This window comes from Arachis ipaensis, chromosome B09, assembly GCF_000816755.2.
Source record: "Arachis ipaensis cultivar K30076 chromosome B09, Araip1.1, whole genome shotgun sequence".
In the NCBI taxonomy this organism is placed as follows: Eukaryota; Viridiplantae; Streptophyta; class Magnoliopsida; order Fabales; family Fabaceae; genus Arachis; species Arachis ipaensis.
This window is the reverse complement of record NC_029793.2, coordinates 80,606,974-80,615,514: the sequence shown is the minus strand read 5'-3', so window position 1 is coordinate 80,615,514 and position 8,541 is coordinate 80,606,974. Positions and strand designations below refer to the sequence as shown.

At 35.3% G+C, this 8,541-nt stretch overlaps 1 long non-coding RNA gene across 1 annotated transcript; it reads left to right on the top strand.

The window, feature by feature from the left end:
* LOC110266499 lies at positions 7,577-8,450 on the top strand. Its single transcript, XR_002353905.1, has 2 exons — positions 7,577-7,628; positions 7,688-8,450. It is a non-coding gene; the product is annotated as an uncharacterized LOC110266499 (long non-coding RNA).

Genomic DNA, 8,541 nt, shown 5'->3' with positions numbered 1-8,541 from the left:
TCTTGGGAACAACTTAGACATGGCTCACCCAGGGGCTATCAGAAATGGGATAAATGATCCCAACCTCCCAGAGTTTAATGACTTCCTTCTGCACTACTTCCTTCATAGCTGGATTCAATCGCCTTTGTGGTTGCACCACTGGTTTGGCATTGTCCTCCAATAGGATTTTATGCATGCATCGTGCTGGGCTAATGCCCTTAAGGTCACTTATAGTCCACCCAAGGGCGGTCCTATGTGTTTTGAGCACTTGAATTAGTGCTTCTTCTTCTTGTGGTTCTAAGGCAGAGCTTATGATCACAGAATAAGTATCTCCATCTCCCAGAAATGCATATTTCAGGGAGGAAGGTAATGGCTTAAGCTCAAGCTTTGGAGGCTTCTCCGTTTCCTCGGAGGTTTCTAGAGGTTCCTCTGAATCAGGCTGGATATCATCAAGGATATCATTTAGCCCTTCCTTGAGACATTCGGCCATGTTGACCTCTTCCACCAGGGAATCAATGAGGTCAATGCTCATGCATTCCTCAGGGATGTCTGGATGCTGCATAGCTTTGACAGCATTCAGTACGAACTTTTCCTCGTTGACTCTTAGGGTTACTTCCACTTTTTTAACATCAATGAGGGTCTATCCTGTAACTAAGAAGGGTCTTCCTAGGATAAGGGATGCACTCTTGTGTCCTTCCATATCCAACACCACAAAGTCAGTGGGAAAAGTAAAAGGTCCAACCCTGACAATCATGTCTTCAATTACTCCTGATGGTATCTTAATAGAACCATCAGCAAGTTGAAGGCATATGCAGGTTAGTTTGACTTCATTAGTCAAACAAAGCTTCCTTATTAATGAAGCAGATATTAGGTTGATGCTTGCTCCAAAGTCACATAAGGCTGTCCTTGTACAAGCATCACCCAGAGTGCATGGAATCATAAAGCTTCCAGGATCTTTAAGCTTCTCTGGTAAGCTATTTTGAATGATTGCACTGCACTCTTCAGTGAGGAGGACTATTTTTGTCTCTCTTCAATCCTTTTTATGACTTAAAATGTCCTTCATGAACTTAGCATAAGAAGGTATCTGTTCAAGAGCCTCTGCAAAAGGAATCTTGATATCTAATGTTCTGAGATAATCCGCAAAGTGGGCAAATTATTTATCTTCCTCCTCTTGATAGAGTTTCTAAGGGAATGGCATCTTAGCCTTATACTCATCAACCTTGGTTGATGAAGGGTGAATGCCATGTGTCTTGGAAGGGGGGTTAGTAGCTTGCTTAGGAGGGTTGCTATTAGTGAGTGACTAGCCTCCCTTGCATGGGCATTCAACGCCCATGTTGCTGCCCCCTTCCTTGCGTTTGACACCAGGGGCATCATCCCCTTGTGGGCGTTCAACGCCAAGGGTGCTGCCTCCTTGGGCATTTAAACACCCAGTCTTTACCCTTTCCTAGCGTTCAACGCCAAGAGTGATACCATCCTGTGTGTTTGAATGCCCAGAGTTATCCTATGCAGAGACCTGGCTATCTGCTGCCAGTTGTTCTTTTCCCTTCTTATTGTACTGAGGTTGGGTATTTAAGGATTTCCCACTTCTCAGTTGAATAGCCTGGCATTCTTTTGTTATCTGCTTAGATAACTGCTGCCTTTTTTTACTCAGCTGGGCTTCTACATTCCTGTTAGTAGCCTGAGTTTCTTGCAAAGCCTCTTGCAAGTCCAGTAGTTACTTGCAAAGCCTCTTCTAGTCAATGGGCCATCCTGTTCTGAAGGGTTAGGCTCAGCAGACACTGCCTTAACCTCTCTTTTTATAGAGGTCTCAGCAGATGAGTACAGATGCTGATTAGTGACAACTATCTCAATAAGCTCTTGAGCCTCTCTAATGGTCTTTCTCATGTGTATCAAACTACCAGCAAAGTGGTCCAAAGACATTCTAGCCATGTCTGAAAGTCCATAATAGAAGATGTCTTGATTTAAAAACTTGTCTACTAACTGTTTCCAAGTTTTCAAGCTAGCTTTAGGCTAGTTATCCAACCGCCTTTTTGCTTGATCCTTTATAGCAAAAGAAAAAAGCAACAGTCTATAGACATCTTGGTCTACTCCCTTACTGTGTACTGTGTCAGCAATCTTTAAGAAATCTGCCAGGAATTCTGTAGGTTCTTCTTGAGAAAGCCCAGAATATTGGTAGTTTTGCTGCACTAGAGTAATAAGATGAGGGTTGAGTCCAAAGCTACTTGCTCTTATGTGAGGTATGCTAATACTTCTTCCATAGAAGTCAGCAGTGGGATTTTTATAAGATCTCAGAGTTCTTCTGAACTCTTCATTCCCATTTTAGTTCATGATGAAGAAGGGTAGAAGAAGAGAAAGAAGGAGAGAGGTAGAAGAGGTAGAAGAAGAAATAGAAGTAGAAAAGAAGGAGAGAGGTAGAAGAGGTAGAAGAAGTAGAACAAGAAATATTTTATTTATTTAATTATTTAATCTGAAATTAAAATTAATTATTTAAAAGGAATGAAATTCGAAAAAGAAGAAAGAAGAGTAGAAGAGGATATTTCGAAAATTTAGGAGAGAGAAGAATTAGTTAGGAAGTTTGAAAAAGAAGAGAGAGAAGATAAGTAATTAATTAAGAAAATATTTAAATTTAAGATTTGAATTTTGAAAAAGTCAGTAAGGTAAGATAAAGATCTGAAAGAGATTTGAATTTTTGAAAAGGTTTAATTTTGAAAATTGAAATTTGAAATTTAAATATTGAATTTTGAAAAAAATTGGATTTTGAAATTTTGAATTTTGAAATTTTAATTTTGAAATAAGATAAGATAAGATTTTGAAAAAGATATGATTTTGAAAAGATTTGATTTTTGAAATTTAAAAATTAAGATAAGATAAGATAAAAAATTTAAAATTGAAATTTGAATTTTTTTGTGAATTTTTTAAAATTAATTAAAAATAAGATAGAAAAGATATTTTTTTTTTTACTTTTGAAATTAATGATGAAAGAGAAAAACAACAAAATGACACCAAACTTAAAATTTTTAGATCTAAAACACCCTATGATGCGAAAATTTAAAGAACACCAAGGAACACCAAACTTAAAAATTTTAAGATCAAAACACAAGGAAAAACAAGAATACTTTGAAGATTGACAAGAATACCAAGAACAAGACTCAAAAATTTAAAGAACACAAGAAAAGAACACCAAACTTAAAACTTTTGAACATCTAACATAAAATTTTCGAAAAATTAAAAGAAAAATACAAGAAAACACCAAACTTAAGGATTTGACACAAGAATTAAATAAAAGAAACTAATTTTGAAAAGTTTTTGGAAAGAAAGACTCAAAGTTTTCGAAAATTTTAACCAAGAACAAGAACACAAACTCAAATAAAAAGAAGAATAGTGACAAAAAAGATCAAGGTTTTTGGTAAAGTTTTAAAATTTTTCGAATTGAAGGACAGGAACAGGTAAGACTCAAACCAAGAATAAAAATTAAACAAAGAAAATAAAAATATCTTTTGAAAAAGTTTTAAATTTTTTTTCGAAAATAAAGAAGAGAAAAATAAAAATAAAAAACCCAACAAAAATCAAAAGACTCAATTAAAAATGATCAAAAAATAAAGTACCTGATCTCGGGAGCAAGACAATCCATCAGTTTGTTCAAACTCGAACAATCCCCGGCAACGGCGCCAAACCTTGGTGCACGAATCACCACACTTTCGTACTGCTGTACCAACAAGTGCACTGGGTCGTACAAGTAATACATGAGCGAGTCAGGGTCGATCCCACGAGGATTGTGGTTTGAAGCAAGCTATGGCTATCCTGTAGGTCTTAGTCATGCAGATTCAGAATTCAGTTGGATTGATGCAAGGGCAATGAATAATAGGAATATTGTATAAATTAAAATCAGTAATAGGAATAAGGTAAAGGATTGGAGTTGCTTTGTCTTTCTGAATTAACTCTAGTATTACTGTCTTCTTTGCTTTTGAGTGATCTCTTCAATGGCAGGCTGTAAGTGATTAACGCCTTTATTCAGAGGTCGTCAATACTCCTTCGGATCTGAACCCCAGCGTTAGTGTGGATCCATCTATGCTTAAGAGTAAAGCTCGTACAGTCCATTCTCTTTAATGATCATACTCAAAATGGCACAGACAAGGTTAGATCTTCTGGATCAGAGAATGCTACATCTTTGGGTTCTAGCCTCTACCACAGAGACCCTAATCTCCCCGTAAATCAGCTAAACTGGTGTCTTGAGAAGTCCCCAACGAAGTCGTGGATTAGCCGTCTGAGAGATGTATGATTCAAGCTGGTGGTTTGTGCTTTCCATTGAAGTATTCTCATGAACCCAAGTAGACGTGGGTGTTTGTCAAGCATGTTTGTCTTAGTATGATGAACAGAGCTGATTGTCACTGATCATCCTATTCACCATGTTGAAGTACGAATATACATCTTAAAATTAATCACACATGGATCGAAGAGAAACAGTAATACTTTTATTAATTCATAGGACTCAGTAGGGCTCCTCCCCTCAACCAAGGAGGTTTAGAGACTCATACTGAAGGGAAATACAATGTTAAACATGTAAAGTATGGTAAAGATGGTAAAAGTGTTCGAATAACATAAATCAAATCCCTTAAATACTAAACTAATGACTAGTAAGGGTAAACAGTGTTTTTAGTGCTAAAATCTACTTTTGGGGCCCACTTGGTGAGTGTTTGGGCTGAACTTTAAGATCCACGTGCTATGAGGCTTCTAGGGCATGAAACGCTAGCTAGGGGGTCCTCTTTGGCCGTTTGGACGCTGGGTTTTGCTCCTTCGGCACTGGACACCTGGAAGGGGGCAGGAGGCTGGCGTTGGATGCCAGTTTTGGGCCTTCTAATACCAAGCAAAGTATAGACTATTATACATTGATGGAAATCTCTAAAAGTCAGCTTTCTATAACCGTTAAGAACGCTTAATTTGGACTTTTGTAGCTCCAGAAAAGCTCTTTCGAGTTCAAGGAGGTCAAATTTGGACAACACCTGTAGTGCTTTCTCTGTCTCTGAATCAGACTTTTGCTCCAACTCTTCAATTTCAGCCAGAAATTACCTGAAATTGTACAAAAACACACAAGCTCAAAGTAGAATCCAAAAATGTGAATTTAACACTAAAACCTGTAAAAACTAAAAAAAAAACTAAACAAAACACATTAAAAACTATATGAAAACTATGCCCAAAAGCGTATAAAATATCCGCTCATCAAAGGAGAAGTCTTCTGTCACCGCCGCCATGTCTCTTCACTGCCACTGCCGTCAATGGAAGTCATCGCCATCTCCAACCGCTGCACCGCTAAAATCATTGCTGGAGGATCGAATGGAAAGGCTCGCCAATTCTGCTTATACTTCTGGGTTTTGGAATCTGACGAGCGCCACTACCGCTGCTGGAGTTGATGTTGCTTTGGCCTTGCTCTGGCTTTACTCTGAATTGTTACTGCTGCTGTTTGGCTGATGCTAGGCCTTCCACCGTCACTGGAGTTGCTCAAAACCACCATGGTTGCTACCGAGGAAACAAAACGAGTGCCAGAAATTACTATTGGAGCTACCCACAACCACTGTGGTTGCTGCCAAGGGGATAGAACGGATGCCAAAATCTAATAGAATGCTGCTGCCATCGATCGGAGATGCCAAACTATTACTGCTACTACTTTGAGATGATATGGCTGCTATTAAAGTTGTTGTTGATGATTGTAGCATTCCCAATTTCTATGGATTTTGACACTCTGAGGTAGGGGATTTATTTTTAAAGTTAAACGTTTTTTAATTTAGAATGCCTACAAAGTTAATTGGATAATTGCAAATAGTTAATAATGGTTAAGAATTGATTAATTGATGTGAATTTCTTGTGTTAGAAACAAGAGATTAAACTAGAGAAAGGATTTGTGTATTATTGAGTGTATTCAAGTTATCTATTCAAGTTGTCTGGAATGATACAATATAAAAGGATATTTATAGGTACTAAGAGAATCGTAATAATAAAGACATAATCTCCTATAATAAATATTCAGATATACTAAATAATACTAATTGATCTTAATTGATCCTAATTATATTCTAACAGCTTCAAATGTGTTTGAGAATAGTTAGCTGTTGTGATTATTGTGAATTATGACTAGTTTTGGATGCGGTTGTGATGACTCTAAATTATAAGTGAAATTAGATACGGTTGTGAATTGTATTTTGAATTATTGATTTTTGTGATGAATTGGCTGAGATTCTGATCTTGAATAAATTATTTTGAATTTTTTGATACTGAATTGGAATTTTAATATATTGGAATGGCTGTGAAAAGGACTTGCGACGGGTTGGAATTGGTTGAAATGTGGCTATGAATGGTGATTTATTTAATGTTACTTATCAAATTGAAATATGATGGTTAATTATTGAAAATCTGACATTTTGATAATTGATAAATGGAATTTAGATTATGGTTGTGATTAAGACTGGTTTTATTATCGTGAATGATTAACTAATGAGAATGATTGTGGTTTAAGGTTATGATTGTTATTAGTTCTCTGGTTGTCTTGGAATTGTAGAGAATCCTGATTTTATCTTATTATGCTGAGTTGGTTATTATCGATTGATTTGCTTGATGGTGCTGTGACGGTTGTTATTGTTGAATTAAGGTTAACTAGAGTTGATTTTGAGGACGGTTAAAGGATTGAAGGTTGATTACTGAACTATTTTCATGAAATTTGATTTTTAGAATAAAATAGTAACTTTGATAATAATTAAATAACTTTAAAAATAACTAAAAATATGAAAGGTTGGTGTTTAGAACATTAGTTATGAATTCTTAAAGCTGGACCAGTTTACTTTTAAAGAATGGTGTATCGAAACTCTGATTTTAATTGATGTTAGGATGTTGGTCGTTAAACTAATTTATAATGAGATGATTATTGAGATTTTGTTGTTATGATAACCACTGATAAAGGGTTGGGGATTTGTGGAGAAAGAGGGAACCCGTAAGGGTGGCTAAGTCCGAGTTTTAGGAGAGGTGCTGCCAAAATTTTATAAAATCTTAAGGCTTTGTTGAAATGTTATTTAAAAAGATTTGAATTTATAGAAATTATATTTTTTGAGTTTTATTTAGATAAGTAAAAAAATTATACCATTTTGAATTTGAATTACCAAGGAAAAGTTTATGTTTCAAGTTTGAAATATTTAAGGAAGGAATTATGTTTTGAGTTTGATTTAATATGAAAAGAGTTATATTTTGAAAAGTATTTAGTAAAATTAAAATAAATCGGTTTCTTGAATCATTTGAAAGAGAATTAAATTGAAAATTAGTTTTAAAATTGGTTCGAGTTAAGATGTTGTAAAAGTGGAAGTCGTAAAGTTAGTACAGCATGATTGAATAGAGAAAGAGAGAGATATTGCATAAGAATATGAAACTGAAGATGATTAACGAGAATGATAACTAATGATGAGAACTTCACTGATTCTTTTGAGAAAAGGTATTCAGTTTATAAAGTCATTGGCAAGGACGTGGGTTTTGTCCCACTTGCGTATTCACAATTATAAAAGAGGCAAAGAAAAAAGAGTGCTTAAGAAAGATAAGTTATTACTTTAACATCTGCCATAGAAGAACAGAGTTATATTTGTTTGATTTCTGCCACAGAAGAGCAGAGTGATGTTTGTTTGATTATTGCCACAGTAGAGCAGGAAGTTCGTTGTCTGCCACAGTAGAGCAGATATTTTTGTTTGTTTGATTTTTGCCACAGTAGAGCAGATACTGCCACAGTAGAGCAGTCTATTTTCCATCCATCTATTTTCCTGCCACAGTAGAGCAGAGGCTGTCACAGAAGAGTAGTTATTTATTTGTTCACGGGTTGGAAAATCATATCCAGAATAACATGGATTCGTGACTGGATAATGTCGGGATGCGGGCAGACAACCGACACATGAGCTCATGGCCTGCTTAGGACAGACATGCATCATAATATTTGCACATATGCATTTGGTTGTGTTTGCTTGTATTACTTGTTTGTGATTGTGTTGTTTATCTTATTGCAACTTGTGTGTGTTGAATTGAATCTCTTACTTGTGCTATTGGTTGTGAATGTATTGAGGTTATTAATAACTGTTGTTGTGACTAAAAATTAATTAGGTGGCTAAGAGATAGTTAGTATGACAAGCTTTGTGATTGAGATCTGATTTGGTTTTAGAAATTTAAAGAAAGTAATTAATTATCTAAAGTAAAATTAAGAATTATTTTCAAAGGTTTGACAAAAATATTTTTATTTAAGTAAAGTTAATTATTTGTAATTTTAATCATTACTTTTATGGCATTTCAATTACCTACTGAGAACGTGTGGTTTGTTCTTACCCCAAAATCTTCTACCCTTTCAATGACACAGGTTTGAAGACTCAGTATGAAGCTGTGGATGAATAGTTGGAAATGTTTATAAGTTAAGTTATTTTCATAGAGTTCCCTCGCCTTTATTGATTGAGATTTTATTTTATACAGAGGGATTGAAGTTGTATCTGAATTTCATTTGAATTCTTTTGTATAATACTTACTATAATTAATAATTATGTGATTATT